Source organism: Dermacentor albipictus, chromosome 8 (assembly GCF_038994185.2).
Source record: "Dermacentor albipictus isolate Rhodes 1998 colony chromosome 8, USDA_Dalb.pri_finalv2, whole genome shotgun sequence".
Taxonomy (NCBI): Eukaryota; Metazoa; Arthropoda; class Arachnida; order Ixodida; family Ixodidae; genus Dermacentor; species Dermacentor albipictus.
In genome coordinates this window covers 36,516,287-36,533,130 of record NC_091828.1, presented here as the reverse complement: position 1 = coordinate 36,533,130, position 16,844 = coordinate 36,516,287, and positions in this window count along the sequence as shown.

The following is a 16,844-nucleotide window of genomic DNA, read 5'->3' as shown; positions in this document are numbered from 1 at the left end:
GCAGTCGTTTCTCCGACATGGAACTCACGGTCAGCTCACGTGCGAAATAGCGAAACTTGTCCATCACTTAATAGAAAAAGGCCATGATATCTCTTTTCAGTGGATACCAGGTCATTGCGGTATCATTCGAAATGATAAAGCCGATAAGGCAGCTCGCACGTCAAACCAAGAAGACCGCTGCGTCCCCATTCCTCTCTCAAGGACCGACGCCGCGAGGTACTTGGCATTATAGCACGCACGATCTCCTTGGCAGAGTCGAGCACCGCACATACAAGGCGCACAAGACTGCACAGACTAAGCCCATCACTTCAACTCAAACCTCCAGTGGGTCTACACCGACGTGAAGCGTCTCTTCTATGTCGGTTATGGCTTGGAGTTGCCTTCACGAATGCCTACTCAGCACTAATTGGAATTGCTGATACTCCTGCATGTGATGTTTGCGGATGCGAGGAAAACATTAACCACTTATTGTGCCATTGTCCTCAATTTCAAGCACAAAGACAGTCTTTGTCCAACACATTGAGGAAACTAGATGATCGTCCTCTGAGTGAACAGATCATATTAGAGCACTGTCCCGACCGATCATCGGCTCAGAAGGCAGTGAAGGCACTTTTGTGTTTTCTCAGAACTTCTGGTTTGCTCGAGCGACTTTAACTGAAGTGCTGTCCGTACACGTATCTACACCTTCTCTCTCCCTTCTTTCTCTTCCCCTTCTCCCATCCCCCAGTGTAAGGTAGCCAACCAGACTATTGACTGGTTAACATCCCTGCCGTCCTGAGTTCTACTCTCACTCTCTCTCGCTCTATTCTGTGTTGGCTTTATAGGTTCGTGATTAAAAAAAATTGCTCCTCGGTTTCCCTTCTTATCTCGTTAAGTCGATGGAATGATTGAGGACCCGGCTGAAACGTTCCATTTTTCTACCAGATCTCGCCAACAATCCTTTCATGAAATGCGATGATGTTTCCGCCACGGGATTTTTCGTATACCGACATCACGCAGCGGTGAAAAGAGCACGCTTTCAAGCCGACATGTGCTGTCTCAACCTTAATGTTTCCAAAACCTTCTGCACTATGATGATGGTATTTTCCCAACTATTTTGACAGAGGTTAACCAGTGCATTTTAAATGCTTTGGGCTTACTGCCTCCATTTACGTTGTTTATTTTCGTTTGCACACACATGGAATTCAACTCCGCAAAGCATAGCGAAACAAGCGCTTTTCATTTGCAATCTTCTTCACAGTAGAGAGCATTGCAATGACAAGATATGAAGAAGGCAAGAAGAAAATGCGTAGCCTTATGTAAGGGCCCTCCGGAATGACAGGAGAGTAAATTGGTGTGTTTTCAGGAGTGGAGCACAATCATAATTTCTAGCGCAACTCACGAAAGTATTGCGAAACAAGCTTTGAAATGTGCCTCGGAATAGGTTGTTAGCAGTGACGTATCAAATGAGGGATTTACCATATACACATAGGCGTCTGTATTCAGCTACGCTCTCAAGCAAATTTAAACCTTTGGGTCGTGTCTTGCCACACGGCAATGATCGTCATCTGTCTTATCCGCATTTCCAGTCTTTAACGCTGCGAGCCCGATATTTCCAAGTCACCAATGGCATGTACGTTATCAGCATGACAGAGCATTTTCGATAGGAAAGTAGCGAGCGCAGCGTTTTCAAGAAAGGACACGCAAGTAAGGCACATGACGATTATTGTTGTGTAGCAAACGTACACCCCTAAGGGTGTGCCATTTGTTTAGCAGTGTAGCAGAATATCGGTAATGCTACCTATGAGACTGCTCACAAAATTATGTTTCTAAGAGGCGGATTTCGCTATTGTCAATGTTTCTCGGGAGCATTCATCTGAATGATGTTTCCCCCATCTCATCACATCCTGCCCCCAATTCGAGATGTCCGGCCCTTATCCTTCGCAAGAACATGTTTTGCTCTCAGGAGTAGCGTGTTCGTAGAGGCAATTACTCCTGTCATGCACAACAGCGCAATATCAGATAATCGTGCCAAATAAGAGCGAAGCATCCGCCCTGGAAATTGAGCTGGCCAGTGGCACGGGCACAGCAGAATTTCTGTGCCCTGGCAATGAGTGTTTTTGTTAGCCACGGTATCGATCGACCTGGGGACGTCCTAGGCTCTTTCCTCGACCTTTCATTGCATATCATGTTCGATGAACGCATCAGTACGTGAGCGACGCGACCCGTGGAACGTGTATCGAGTGTTCTAATTGATGCTGCGTGTAAGCAGAGCCAATTATATATAGTCCGGCATACATTGTACCTAAACTACGTGTAATACTGGCAGCTCATCAAGTGCAACTACCATTTCCGAGATGAAGTACACATGAATTCCTAAACTTATTAAGCCTAGGAAGCTCGCATTGCCTAAATGGTCAAAGAAGCAACAAGCGCATTCTGCTCTGATGACTTACCAGCAGTTACTAAAGGCAACATTCCAATCAAACTTCCGTCATAAATCATAGTTGTAGTTTTCTAAAGGTAGTCACACGATGTGGAGCATGATAAACAAGACATTGAGCACGTTAGTTTCTGAAGCAGAAAAAAATTATTAACCTTATTGGTGCTCCATTATAGCGATCAGTAGGAAAGTTGGACAAAGCCACAGATAAGACGAAGACAGGTGCTTGACTTCGTCTTGTCTGCGCTTTTGGCGATATGTCACTCACTCATGTAAATACCCCGCTGTTGCTAGCATAGCGATTTAAGTTCACAGCGAAAATTTTTCCTGTATACTTTGCTGCCGAATTATTTGTGTAACATTAGAGCATTAATCCGAAGTTGACTCAGTTTGCGGGTGGGTAAAATAATGGTAACGGTATCGTGCTTTCTTGGAGCAAGTGCCGTGAATCTGAATGCATTTATCATATACGCGACTAGCTTTGATGTGAAGTGAAGGGTGTGGTGTTACGACACCCAACCGGTGCCACCAGTGTTACGACATCCAACCGGTGCCAGCAGTGTTACGAACTTTCACCGCTGCACCCCGATTACGGCTTTGTGGTCCCGTAGCGCTCGTCACCCGTTTCGTGACAGAGCGTTGGTAGCGAAGACTCCGAGCCTGGCGTCGATGAGAATAACAAAAGGGACTTTATACATTATATACAGGTTATCATACAGGACATGAACGGGTCGGCACTGGGGCCGAGTGCTCACAACAAACGCGACTGTTCTCGCACGACGACGTCCGGCGAAAACGCGTGACACATCTCACCCCAGTCGGGAGCGACACTCTCTCCCGGTGGGACGGAGGATCCTGTTTTTCAGGCAGCGCGACGCTGCTTTTATAATCCCCGAGGAACCATTGTCACTGAAACGGCCCAATACAAAGTCAGCACACGACGGTCGTCCGAGGGGTCCAACCAGCGACCGCGCTGGCCACCCGGTTCAAAGTTCGCGCGCGCGGAGACCTCCAGGCAAAGGGAGGTGCGGCGCCGGGCTGTCTGGCACACGCCGACACGTCCAAACATGCGGCTAGCCGAAACTTCTCCCGCAGGACCCCGCTGCCTGACGGCTCAGCATCTTGACTTGTGAAGGGAGAATTAGGGCGCTCGCAGGATAGATTCTGCATCTTGCAGATTCGGAATCCGGGCTTGTGGTAATGGCACAACAGCATCCCCGCCCTCAGATAAGGCGCCGGGAAGACGAGCTGCCTCCACGTGGCTCGGATGCCAGGCGCGCACGTTCGTCAGGCTCGTCCAAGTTCACGTCCAGTGTCGGGACGCCAGGTAACTTCACGTGCCCAGGTCCGACTCGCCAGGACAGGAGCTCTGCTCACCACGTCGTCGCCAAGGCACCTTGACCAGCTCCGCTCGGGTCGTTCCTAAGACCTTGCTTCTCGCCACTGGTCCCGCTTGGTCGTTCTGCAGCTTGCAAAACCGACCGGCAAAAGGCAACACCCAACACGAACAAGTGCCCTCTGTCTCCCGTCAAACACCAGACAAGGCCATAATTCAAATCAACCTAACTAAATAGCTATCCCCCTTTTCTCCCGCTGCAACAGGAGGCAGGTGTACGATCTAGTACACAAGGCTCAAACAACCAGTTTTCAAATCAACAACACACCAAAATAGAAACAATTAATAATCAGCAATAATAATGACAAATAGAATGGTCCCCTTGAAATCGCTTTGGACCGAAAACATACTACTGAGGAAGCAAATGAGGTCATTCATTTTTCCCGGCGATATTTTCGCGGAATCCGAAGCTGCTTATATTTGCGACCCTGCTTATCCGTGTAGCGGCGGTACAATAAGCCAGATTCCTTGCCAAATGAAACCCCTTTTTTTTCACTCCCCGTTTGATGCTCTTCCTCAGATCGGCTAGTGAACAATCTTCCTGTTGCTCGCGAATCAGACTTTCTCTTTCAACTGCAGCCTGCTCCTGCCGGCTGGCGGAAACCGGAGCGAGTGTGGAGCCCGCGTCGCCTAATTGCGGCGTCGAGTCTATATCGCGGCTAGCACTGCACGCGTCACTCCCACTCACTTCCAGGACCCGCTCGTCTAGGCCAGCCTCCGAGCGCTGCCTCTCCCGTGACTGCTCGCCACTCAAGTTACCGTGATCGGTCCGGGTGCCGCACCGCCTTTCGCTCACCGACGCTAAGTCAAGTTCCCTCGACAGCGGGCGCGCTTTGGATCGCGTGGGGGCCATGTACGCCACGTCGGCAAAGAATGATTTGCCCTGATCCCTCAGCAGCTGCTCCGAGTTATTTGAGAAGAGGTAGGAAAATTGCTCCGGGAGGGCGGCTGACACAGCGGCTTCGGTGTTAAGTTTCCCAAACTCTCCTTCAATGATAACCGTTGCGATCGGTAAACAGACACTCTCCTTCTCGGCCACTTGCCGTATCCTAACGCACTCTCCCGTAAAATCACTCGAGGAGACGAAAGACGGGTGAACAACGTCCATAGTTGCTGCAGAGTCCCGCAGTGCTCGGCACTTCTTGCCGTTTACCTTAATTTCCTGCACATAGGGCTCCAATAGACGTATGTTCTTGTGAGTTTCCTGTATCGTTGCAAAAGCAATTCTCTCTGGGCAGCTTGCAGCGATGTGCCCTTGCTTTTTGCAATTGTAGCAGGTTAACGGTTTCCGTATTTCGAAAGAACGCGTCGTATCGTTTCGCTGTTTCGGACCATCGTCATCATTTTGAGATGCATTCTGTCCTTCCCTTACAGTTTCTTTGGGAAGGGACTCGTCGTCCCGAAACTCGCGACGCGTGATTTGCTTCCGTTCGTCGGGCTTCCCGGAAAACCAATCTCTCCTATCAGCTTTTTCTACGCGCGCTGCCCTGCTGTGCAAGCTGCGGCGGGTGTAATACTCTTCCGCTAACTCTGCTGCCTTGTTTAGCTTAACCTCCTTTAGCCTATCTTGCAGCCAGAGCCGGACATCCTCATCAATGCAACGGTAGAACTGCTCCAACGCGATGCATTCGACAATTTTGTCGCGGTCGTCGTAAACCTCTTCGCCCTTCAGCCATTCCACCAAGTCGGCTTTTAGACGAAACGCGAAGTCAACATTCGACTCCTTGCCCTTTTTTGCATACCGGAACCTCTGCCGGAAAGCTTCGGGCGACAATTTGTACTTCCGCAGTATCGCTTCCTTCACATCACTGTAGCTCTCAAACGCCTCTTTCGATAAGCAAGTTATTACGTCTGATGCCTCCCCAGGAAGCAAGGCTAACAGATTCTGTGCCCAAAGGGATCGCTCAATGCTATTCCGTTCACACACGTGCTCAAATTTCACGAGGTATTTGGCCATATCCTCTCCGACGACAAAGGGTGGAAGTTGATCGCGTATTCTTGGAACATTAGAAGTGAGACTAGGCGCCGGCGAGTTATTTCGGATCTCCAACTCTTTCATTTTAAGCTCGTGCTCACGAATCTCTCTCCTTTCCTCCTTTTCCTCCTCGCGACGTTGCTGTTCTCTCCTTTCCTCCTTTTCCTCTTCGCGACGTTCCTGTTCTCTCCTTTCCTCCTCGCGACGTTGCTGTTCTCTCCTTTCCTCCTTTTCCTCTTCGCGACGTTCCTGTTCTCTCCTTTCCTGCTCGCAACGTTCCTTCTCCCTTTCCTCCCTTTCCCGACGTTCATTGATACCCGCCAAGGCCTCAGCGGCTTCCTCAGCCGTTACGTCCCCAGTCCTCATGACCTCAAGGATCGCATTCTTTCTTTTGGTCGAGCCCAACTCAATGCCCAACTCCTCACAAATTTCGAGAAGCTCCTTCACCTTGTACTTCTCCATCGTTCACACTGTCCTCCTGCTGTTTACCCTTTTTGAATATACCTGCCGTACGCTACTATAATGCTACTAGTAAGACATATGCAAGTATTTCACACACTGCCCTGTCTACCCCCTCAGCATCCCCTGGTTTTCAAAACACTCTTACTAGGCTTGAAGCACTCAAGGTTATCACAATGCAACACCAAATCCTTCCCTAAGCTACTATAACCTGTGTCAGAGAAAGTCTGGTGTTTGAGGTAAACTTCAGGCACTCACCGCGCCGAGGTAGCTGATGCCGGTCAATCCCGTAGCTGCCATCCAGTGTTACGACACCCAACCGGTGCCACCAGTGTTACGACATCCAACCGGTGCCAGCAGTGTTACGAACTTTCACCGCTGCACCCCGATTACGGCTTTGTGGTCCCGTAGCGCTCGTCACCCGTTTCGTGACAGAGCGTTGGTAGCGAAGACTCCGAGCCTGGCGTCGATGAGAATAACAAAAGGGACTTTATACATTATATACAGGTTATCATACAGGACATGAACGGGTCGGCACTGGGGCCGAGTGCTCACAACAAACGCGACTGTTCTCGCACGACGACGTCCGGCGAAAACGCGTGACACATCTCACCCCAGTCGGGAGCGACACTCTCTCCCGGTGGGACGGAGGATCCTGTTTTTCAGGCAGCGCGACGCTGCTTTTATAATCCCCGAGGAACCATTGTCACTGAAACGGCCCAATACAAAGTCAGCACACGACGGTCGTCCGAGGGGTCCAACCAGCGACCGCGCTGGCCACCCGGTTCAAAGTTCGCGCGCGCGGAGACCTCCCGGCAAAGGGAGGTGCGGCGCCGGGCTGTCTGGCACACGCCGACACGTCCAAACATGCGGCTAGCCGAAACTTCTCCCGCAGGACCCCGCTGCCTGACGGCTCAGCATCTTGACTTGTGAAGGGAGAATTAGGGCGCTCGCAGGATAGATTCTGCATCTTGCAGATTCGGAATCCGGGCTTGTGGTAATGGCACAACAGTGGGCATCTTTAGCGATAGTAATTGTAGAGATGGCTACAATTTATTTGAGAAGCTCCTATTTCAGTTCGGGTTGTGTTAATATTGCTGCGTCGGCACACTGAGGAGGTTGGTGTGGCACAAACTGATCAGTCACAAACGAACCTCTTGAGTTAGGCAGCATTCTGAGCATTTACAAATTTCGCTGCATAGTCCACACAGTTCCTCGCAGAAATGGCAAAATGTTTCATCGAAAATGTCTAGCGCCGTGCTCAAACACAATACAGCTTTGAAGCTTAACACTGTCAGGTGGCCTGAAACTCATAGTAATATACATTTCCAGTACAAAAAAACAGCAACCACTACTACAATATGAGGAAAAACAATGTGCTTAATTACCGAAGTGCCATATTCAGAAATACTTCTTCCCTCAAGCCTCACATACACCTCTGAACACTTCAAATTGTGCCATTTCAGAATATCTCACAATTAGGGTATAATAATTTGACAAGGCAGATAATTCGTGCTACAAACAGAGAGTCAATACACGCAACCTTAGGCATCAAAATTTTCTTTCTTCATCAAGACTGGTAAGCTTTATTACATTGGGTTTTCTGTTTAATTTCTATGAATCAGTTTACCTTCACGCTTTCTTATCTTTGTCAGTACATTCTTATTTCTTTGTCGAACTAGGTGTTGTTTTAACACGTCACTTTCTTATTTACGTGAAAGAAAGAGAGAAGTCCCGCGCCTGCATGGCTCCGCAGCACAGTCACAGCATTCGCTGGAGGCGTGGGTCCATAGGAGCTCCATTTTCGGCAGAACGGACTAGAGGGTCCTCGCGACGAGGTCTGTTCGCGTCGTTTACATTAAAACGGACTAAACTATCCGCCGGCTGTCGACAGCGAGCTGCAGTTTGTAGTGCTCTCTGCAGAGCAGTCTGCTCAGCCAGACGTGGCCTGGTCGTGACCACGCGTAGCTCTAGGATTCATTTCTCTAGCAGCCGTTCGCTTCATAATGTGTACTGAAGAGTAAAAACAGGTATCGAGACTACGTACATGTCACACAGCTTGACACGTGCCACGATACGAGGCAACTTCTACATGTAGGGACACCTGAATATTACAATGCAACTGCATATTATCACGTATCGACCTTACGCGGCGCGCTTCTCACATCGCTTTGCAAGTGGCAGAATATGATGCTGTTACTCATGACGATCACTTATTGGCGTCTCCTTTGAAACGGGGCGGTGACAAATAGTCACTTAGCCTGCTTGATTTATTAATGTGTGCTGTACGTCTTTCATTTTCTAGGATTTTTTTAAACATATCCGTACGTTACAATTTATTCCCCAAAACTTCTCTATCTGCGTTATACCGCTAGCTCGGCAACTGGTACTTGGCGTGCCACCTGGTTCCATATTGCGTAACTGCAATGCCATGCGTGCACGTATCGACGCTGCACGGCGCACATCTTACATTGCATGATTTCTCGCGTACTATGACGCGTGTACAGGGGATGTGAACCCAGTTAATTAGTTATTTAAAAAAAAAGCACAATGACTCGGCATAGACGGTCGTACATTGTATGAACTGGCCGCCGTTGTAACGAGCAAATATGGCCTGCTTCACCATAACGATTGTATGCACGGTATATGTGTTCATCCTGTGGGTTAGAAGATCGCGCATGACCAAGGCGGGCATTACCAAGTTTTGACCTGCAGCTCCTACAGTAGCCAGCAGGCAGTGCGAAAGCATGTCGCTGCTGCTGCTGCTGATTATGATTTATGGCAAACCCCTTTTAAATATGCCCATGCAAAGGGTCACCTAGCCTGCTTGACTTATTCAGGTATGCCATACATGTTTTTCATTCTAGCAATTTTGTATACAATCTCACTATTCTTATTTTTCTTTCTCAAAACATCTCTGTCTAGATTGTAACGCTACCTACACAACTGTTACATGACGTGCCACCTGTTGCAATGTTATGCGAGTGCAGCGTAAAATCTGAACGTATCGACGCTACGCGGCACGCATCTCACACCGCTTGGCTCCTCGCGGACTAGAACGCGTGTAGCGTACATTTCCGGAGCAGATAGCAACTAATACCGTCGCGCATGGGCTGAAGGGCTGACTCCCGCGCTGAGTGTACAGGTTCAATCACGGTCGGAACTGGGAATTTTCGTTCTCATTCCCTTCGATCGGCGGCGCGAGGGGCACCGGCAGCGGCTGCAGCGGCGGATAACACCGCCAACCAAAAGGAATATTGCAGCGAGCTTATAACAGCTTACAGTATAAAATTGTGAAGTTTTGTAATTATTCTTTCTAGTTTTGTAAAGTATGTCATTTTGTATTCACATTTGTGTATTTTAGCTAATACATGTATTTTGCGTCCTTTTCTCTTCTAGAAACAGCCCTGTAGCATCGTGTCATGTTTCAAGTCACGTAGCTGCAGAGGGCGGGGTACACTGCAAGCTACATGTTATTGCTGCCGCTTCGAGCATACTACTTTCTACCACTACTTTCTGCATTTAAAGACTAAAATTGGGTTAAAAAGTTATCATGCTGGTCAACTAAAACAGCTCCTGTCTCATGTTTCGTTATAACAAAAGAATGCAGCCTTATGAAATACGAACAAAGTTTTGAACCTGCATCTAATATAAGCAGTGAACTACTAGACCTATACAGCCAGAAAGTACGCTTTATTAGGGTGCTAGTTTTACGTCTGCACATAAACCGAGCGAAATGCCCATATACGCTAACGTTGTGCCATCCATTTCCGTCTGCAAACAAGACAAAGGTAATGTTACATTACAAAGTGAAAGCCTAGAATTCGCGACGATAAGGGCTGGATGGAATGACCATGCAGGAAATGTCAGAGGGGAACAGACGGGAATGGTGTTGTCGAGTTAATGTGTGGCAGTCCGTTTTCTTACTCATTTGCCCACAGAGCTGACATAATTCTTGGACATAGTGATGTCTATCATGTCAGAGCCAAACTTTGCTGCAGTTAATGATAATTTGCAACGCCGCTTACAATATGAAGTTGGATGCCAATTTTTACGGAATGTATTTGTAGAAGGGCCTTTCGGCAGATATATATTGTGGCCGGCAATCAAAAAAGTGAGCCCCATGATCTAGCTACTCTAAATGAAAAATAAAACACAATACCTGGGCGTAGACGTCCGTAGACATTAGGAACTGGCCGCCGTCGCAAAGAGCAAACCCCGTTTGCTTCCCCGTGATGATGTCATGTGCAATATATATTTTCAACCTGTGGGTTAGAAGATCATAAATGACCAAAGCAGGCATTACGAAGAGATGACCCCCAGCTGAACGCTCTCCATGAAAAGAAAATTGTAGAAGCGTTGTTGTGGCAATCTTCCAGCACTGACATTCGGGGCATAAGCTTGGAGGTTAACCGTGAAACCTGCAGAGAGGAAATAAAGGTTCGCGCAACGAACGATGAAACAAAAAAAGTACTGTCCTAACGTTCAGGGACAGGTAGACAGGGTAATGAATTAGAAACGAAGTGGAGTAGACAATATGCGTGTGATGCGCAGGGCGCGTGACAACGGGCCGTTTGTTGGAGTTACATTATTGTTACTAGGAGAAATGCATTCGAGAACGGCAAGGAATGACGTGGTGTAATAAAGTTAGGAAATTCCTAAAGGTACGGTGGGGTCTGGCAGCAGAAGGTTGTGGCATCTTGGATGTCGCTAGGGAAGCCATTTTCCTGCAGTGGGCGTAGTTATTCTTAATATTATTATTATTATTTTATTATCTCTGCAAGATGGCACCGAGTAAGCACGCCTGTATTTTGTGCTCCAGGGCTTTTTTCGGCCAGCAGCATTTGTTTCTCTATATTCTATGCGGAAGACATGCGCACGTGAAGCCTGGCCAGACAAGGGCGTCGAGCTGCTGGAGCCCGGTGAGCAGGCAGTCACGTGTAACTTGTGCCTAAAAGCCGACATTTCTGCGGGTAAGCGTAACGGCGTCAAAACACTGGCCTCCCCATCGGAGGCCGTGTCTGCCGACGAGACAGGTTCCGATGCGATCGTTGGCCTGAGCACCCTCCGCGGCCTTCTCCTTCAGGCTCTTAGGGAATATCCTACCTCAGCGACGCAGCGGAGCAGCTGCGGAATGGTAACGCGTGGTTGCGTAGTGAAAGCGAGCAGGCATCGGTACAGCAAGCAGAACCTATGGGCGCTCTTCGAGCCGAGGTGCGCGTCCTACGAGAGCGCAAGCCGTCACCTAAAGAGCGTCATCTAAAGAGCGCAAGCCGTCACCACCCACTTCTGCTGCTGTGCCACCGGGACACCCTTCCAAGGCAACGACGCATGCTGTACCGATGGTTTCGTTGAAGACCGCCCACCATCTGCCACGCTTAAGTTTGGCACTGGATCTGCCTGCTTCGTCGGAGGCTACCGCTTATGACGAGTTGCTACGCCTGCTTCACGTGCTTCAGTGGACCTCTCAACTGCCAGTCAGCCAACGTTGAAATGAAAGTCAACACTGAGTGCTCGCTGTTCTGGCACTGCTGAGATTGTGCCCATTTCGCGCTCTGTTCGCCTTACGATTGTCTTAGTGAGAAACCTTGTATCTCACACCCGTCCCTTACAGCTCGCCTCCCATCTATAAGCAGTTGGTGCAAAGCCCTTGTCCTGCACTCGACTAAAAACCAGATACCATTCCTACGAGTCATTTCATATTTCTGTTAATGGGCACTAATATCAGCGTCTAAGTCTAAGTATATCAGCGCCTTCACTATGGCCGCACTTTTGCACATATAAGCCCTCCAAAGGAGGAATTAACAATACAATGAGACTGGAAGATATTCAGCGAGATGAAAAGAAGGATATCAGATTTAAAGTTTTCTATCAGAATGTTCATGAGTTATGCACAAAGGTGAGCCAGTTGTTTTCTTTAACGTAATTTCAACTTGTTTCCCCGTCATTGACTAAACAGCGACCTGGTTGTGCCCTGTGCCCACTTATCAAGTTCGTCGTTGAGACCGCGATCCTTCTTCGATGAAATCAAAGGATAGCGGGGTCCTGATTGCGATAAATCATTTATTCAGATCCTATGGGCGCCTCAATTTATAATGTGCAACGAAATGTGTCTTGGCGGAGAGTTTTGGAGCTGGTAGGATTAGGCTATATGTAGGGAATTTCTATGTTGCACCTAATGTTAGTACTGATATTTATATGGCTATTCTATCCGCTATTGAAAACGCTATATCAATCCATGCTAACCACGATGTGCTCACAATAACTTATTTGAATACGCTTGGTATTTCTTGGCAAACTGGTGAAATTTCAATGAGTTCATTTTATTTATTTTGCAAGTGCTACTCGTTATATCATTTTATGTCTTTTACGTGTCTGTGCCAATTTAACAGTATCCTGAACTTTTCTGGCAATCTACTAGACTTATGCATTTGTCACACAGCAGCAGTCAATGTGCCCTGTGTCGATTTGCCACTTGGAAAGCCAGATAAATATCATCTTCTGCTTCGTATTTCATTACTTGTCACGATACCTAGTAGGAGGAGATTAAAGGATAGAGCAACACCTCGCTCTTTTAATTTCCGAACTACAAATCACATAGGTCTTTACCACTATCCTAATAATGCGGACTGGTCCTCAGTCGTAGAACTAATATATGTTAATGACAAAGTCGCGGCATTCACGAATATTCTTCACGATGGAATGAAGAGCTTTATATCACTAAAAGGTGGTAAACGCTCTGAATTTCTCCATTAGGTGTCTGTTGAGCTGAAAACAGCTTTAAAGCTTAAAGAACGTGCTCACAGGATGGCACAGCGTACAAATCAGGAACACTGACATATAAATATTAAAGTCAACCGGACACTGTCTAAGCGTCTTTTCAAGCATGCTCATTCTGTCTATATAGCACATGTGGAAGCTAGTAGTTCTAAAGATTTAAAATATTTCTAGAGACTGCTTCGTGAACAGCCATAGAACAATACGAAATGATATATCCCTCTACTTAGCGGCTATAGTCAATCTGTTTCAATTTCGCTGGTGGCTTCGCTCTAGACTTCGGGTCTGTGTAGGGTCTGGGGTACAGTGACGGAGTTAGTGAGCTTTCCCGTCACCTTTCCCTCGACACAATTGCACCGGTTTAAGAGGAAATCGTTTTTAAGACCATAAATCGCTTAAAACCGTCTTTTTCCTGTCGCCCTGATGACATTCCACCTGATTTTTTAAAGGCGTATGGGACCTTGCTTTTTCTAATGCTTACTTGTGTTTTTGATACAGTTTTCAAGACGAACACATTCTCATAGGCTTGGAAAATAGCGCCCGTCGTTCCTGTCTTTAGGTTAGGGTAAAAACTGCTGCGTGTAGCTACAGGTCTATGTATGTCCCATGCGCAGCATCTAAATTATACGAGTGAGCTCTGCACAAAATTTCATCCTGTATTCAAAATACTATCATTCCTCAGCAGCATGATTTCATATCGGGACGCTCCAGAACTACCAACCTCCTTAGCATCATGATGCATGTCTCTCAAGCAGTGTACGAGAAAGGACAGCTGGATGTCATTTATGTTGACCTTAGTAAAGCGTTTCATCTTGTATGCCACAAAATACTCCAACAAAAGCTGAAACAACTTGATCTGCCCCACTCTCTCAGAGTGATGATAAGAACGTACCTACGCGACCGGTATTACTACGTTAGCGTAAATGATCAGTGGTCGGAACTTTTCACGGTTAATAGACGAGTTCCTATAGGTTCGGTCGTGGGTTCTCATCTTTTCCCGCTGTTTATTAACTACGTTTCTGCAGTCATTCACAACTGTTCAGTTTTTTATAAGTTCATGGGGAGAAACATTTGAAAGCCTTAAAAAGTGTTAATGATTGTGCCCCTTTTCACGAGAAAATTGCCAATTTCGAGTCATGGTGTGCTTGAAACAACCTAGTCATAAACGCATCAAAAATAAAAATTTTAAGGTTCACGCTGACACCTAACAGGATGCTATTTCCCTACAGCCTTAAAGAAGTTCTACTACCAAGAGCTAAGGGAGCAAAGGACATTGCAGTGGGCATCCATAGCTCTCTGGATTTCTCGACCCACGCTGAACTGACGAGGTAGCGTGCACTTCGAACACTCGGGACAGAATAACGTGTGATGAGTGACTTCAAACAACCAGAGCCATTTGTAACTTCAAAATAGAGCGTATGCCTTCCACTTCTTGTGCACGCCTCCGTAGTTTGGGGTGGCACTTGTAGGTGAAATGGTAAGCTTCGCAGAAGTCTGCAAAAACAGCTCACATCTGCATTTGAACATCGATTCTGTTAAAATCCTTCCATCTCCATAGAGCTAACACAGTCACTCCTGTAGGCTTGTAGACGCAATACGTCGGGTGTTCTTTTTCTTCACAAATTATTACACGGAAGAATCTGCTGCTAGCACTTGCTTTCTATTGTGCGCTTTTATATTCCGCAGAAAGGCACAAGGAAACGGCGCGCATTTCAGCCTTCATATTTTTGTGACTATCCATTTAGAGTGAAGGCGACATATACCGCCCATTCAGAGTGCCTGGATATCTTCATGCCTATTTTTTTCCCTAAAGGAGTTGCAGAGTAATTTCATTAACTGAACAAATCTTTCATATCTGTTGTGTTCCGTCTTTATGTAATCCTTTTTTTCTGTTTCTCCACTTTTGCTTTGTATTCCCTTCGCGTACACATTTTATGCTCTGTTAGAACCTGTATTGGCAAAATTATTATTCTTTTTTATGTGTGCGTGTATGTGTGTGTGTGTGTGTGTGTGCGTGTGCGTGCGCGTGTGCGTGCGTGCGTGCGTGTGTGTGTGTGTGTGTGTGTGTGTGTGTGTGTGTGTGTGTGTGTGCGTGTGTGTGTGTGTGTGTTTGTGTGTGTGTGTGTGTGTGTGGTGGTTTGCTCCAGACACCTGTCGGTTACACTTCGCTCCTCAAAGAGGCAAGGCGTTTGTTGAGTAAGCTCCTGAACAGCGCTCTGCAATGTGGGGAACGTGGTATCACTCATGGATCCGGGACCTCACAGAGGTGTGGTGTAATGCCTACCATATTTCTCTCGCATTTACCGCTAAATCACAAGCAACTTTCTTTTTCCTTCGCCATGTGTCTCCCTGTATTCTGCCTGTCTCCATGTGTCTCTCTGTCTTGCTCTATTCCATTCTCTGTCCTTTTCTTTCTTTTGTCGGTGGTCTGCCTGATCTCTCCTAGGACGAAGTACGAAAAGAAAGAAACCCAGCTAGGCTGGTAGCTCGCAGCTCTTTTTGAATTCGTGATGCGTCGACTTGAAATACACATTTTTTGTCTAAGCCTGAATGACAGTGATATAGGTGAGTTGAGTTACGGTAGATCGTAGGTTTGGATTAACGACGATCTTCACGATTCCCTTTCGTCTTATTCGTGTTTGCGAACCGGAGTAAAGGTCAGGAGTGTAACACACGTGTGTGTGTGAGCTTGCATTGTTCTTCCCGTTCATTGCCGAGTGCGCCAGCACCAAGACACTCGAGGGTTTTCCTGGGCACTTTATTAAACACCTTTCATTGATTGATTGTTTGAATAATATTATTATTAGCACATCTCGCGAGACTGGTTGGCATCATCAAATCTCCTAGGGTTGTTGCTTAGGCTAGTTGGTAAGTGATGATAAAAAGGAAGTACAGCGCAAAGTACAAGGACTGCGAGAGACGACAAATACTGCGCTGATTTCCAACAATATTGCACGAAGTCAGCGCAGCGTATGTCGGCTCTCGCAGTCCTTGTCCTTTGCGCTGTACGTCGTTTTTATCATGAGAACTGCATTTGACTCGAATTGCCACAGTTTTCTCTCTTCGTCTACTTTTCCTTGTTAGCAGTGCTTGTTACTTGTTTTTTGTCCTCTTACAAGTTAAAAAAAGTTGAAAGAGATGCAGCGAGAACAATAGCATAAATACTCTTTACCCAATCTTTTAGGAATGGACAAAATTTTTATAAGCTAATTAGAAATATTATGGCTGAAGAATAAGTATGGTGACATTAACAATAACAATTATTTCTATGGTTTTTTGCCAAAACTACGATCTGATTAAAAGGCATGCCATAGCGGAGAATTCCGGATCAATGTTAACCACCAGCTCGTACAACGTACACCGAATCGATGGCACACAGTCGTCTTTGCGTTCCGTTTCCTTCGAAATGAGGCCGCTGCGGCCGGGATTTGATCCCGCGAACCTGTGCTTAAGGGCGTAACGCCAAAGCCACTAAGCTACCACGGCGGGCTACGGTTATGTAGAACGCGGCTAACTACAAGCGTTTGATACGGCGTTACACATCACTGTTCTTGCTAAAAATATATTTTTCAAGAAATTTATGAGATGCGAATTAGCAATAAACCCAACATTTGAGCAAGTTTCGGAATGTACGGAGGTATGTATGGACTCAGTGTAAGGGCCTGCAGGCACCTTCAAGCTGCAACTTGCAGCTTTCCGCATGAGCTGACGCCCAACTGTGATGCCGGAATCGAGACATTTTGATGAAAAAATTATTTCATTCATTCATTGACTGCAATAACTTGCTCGCCGCTGGGCTGCTCCTAAAGCTCACA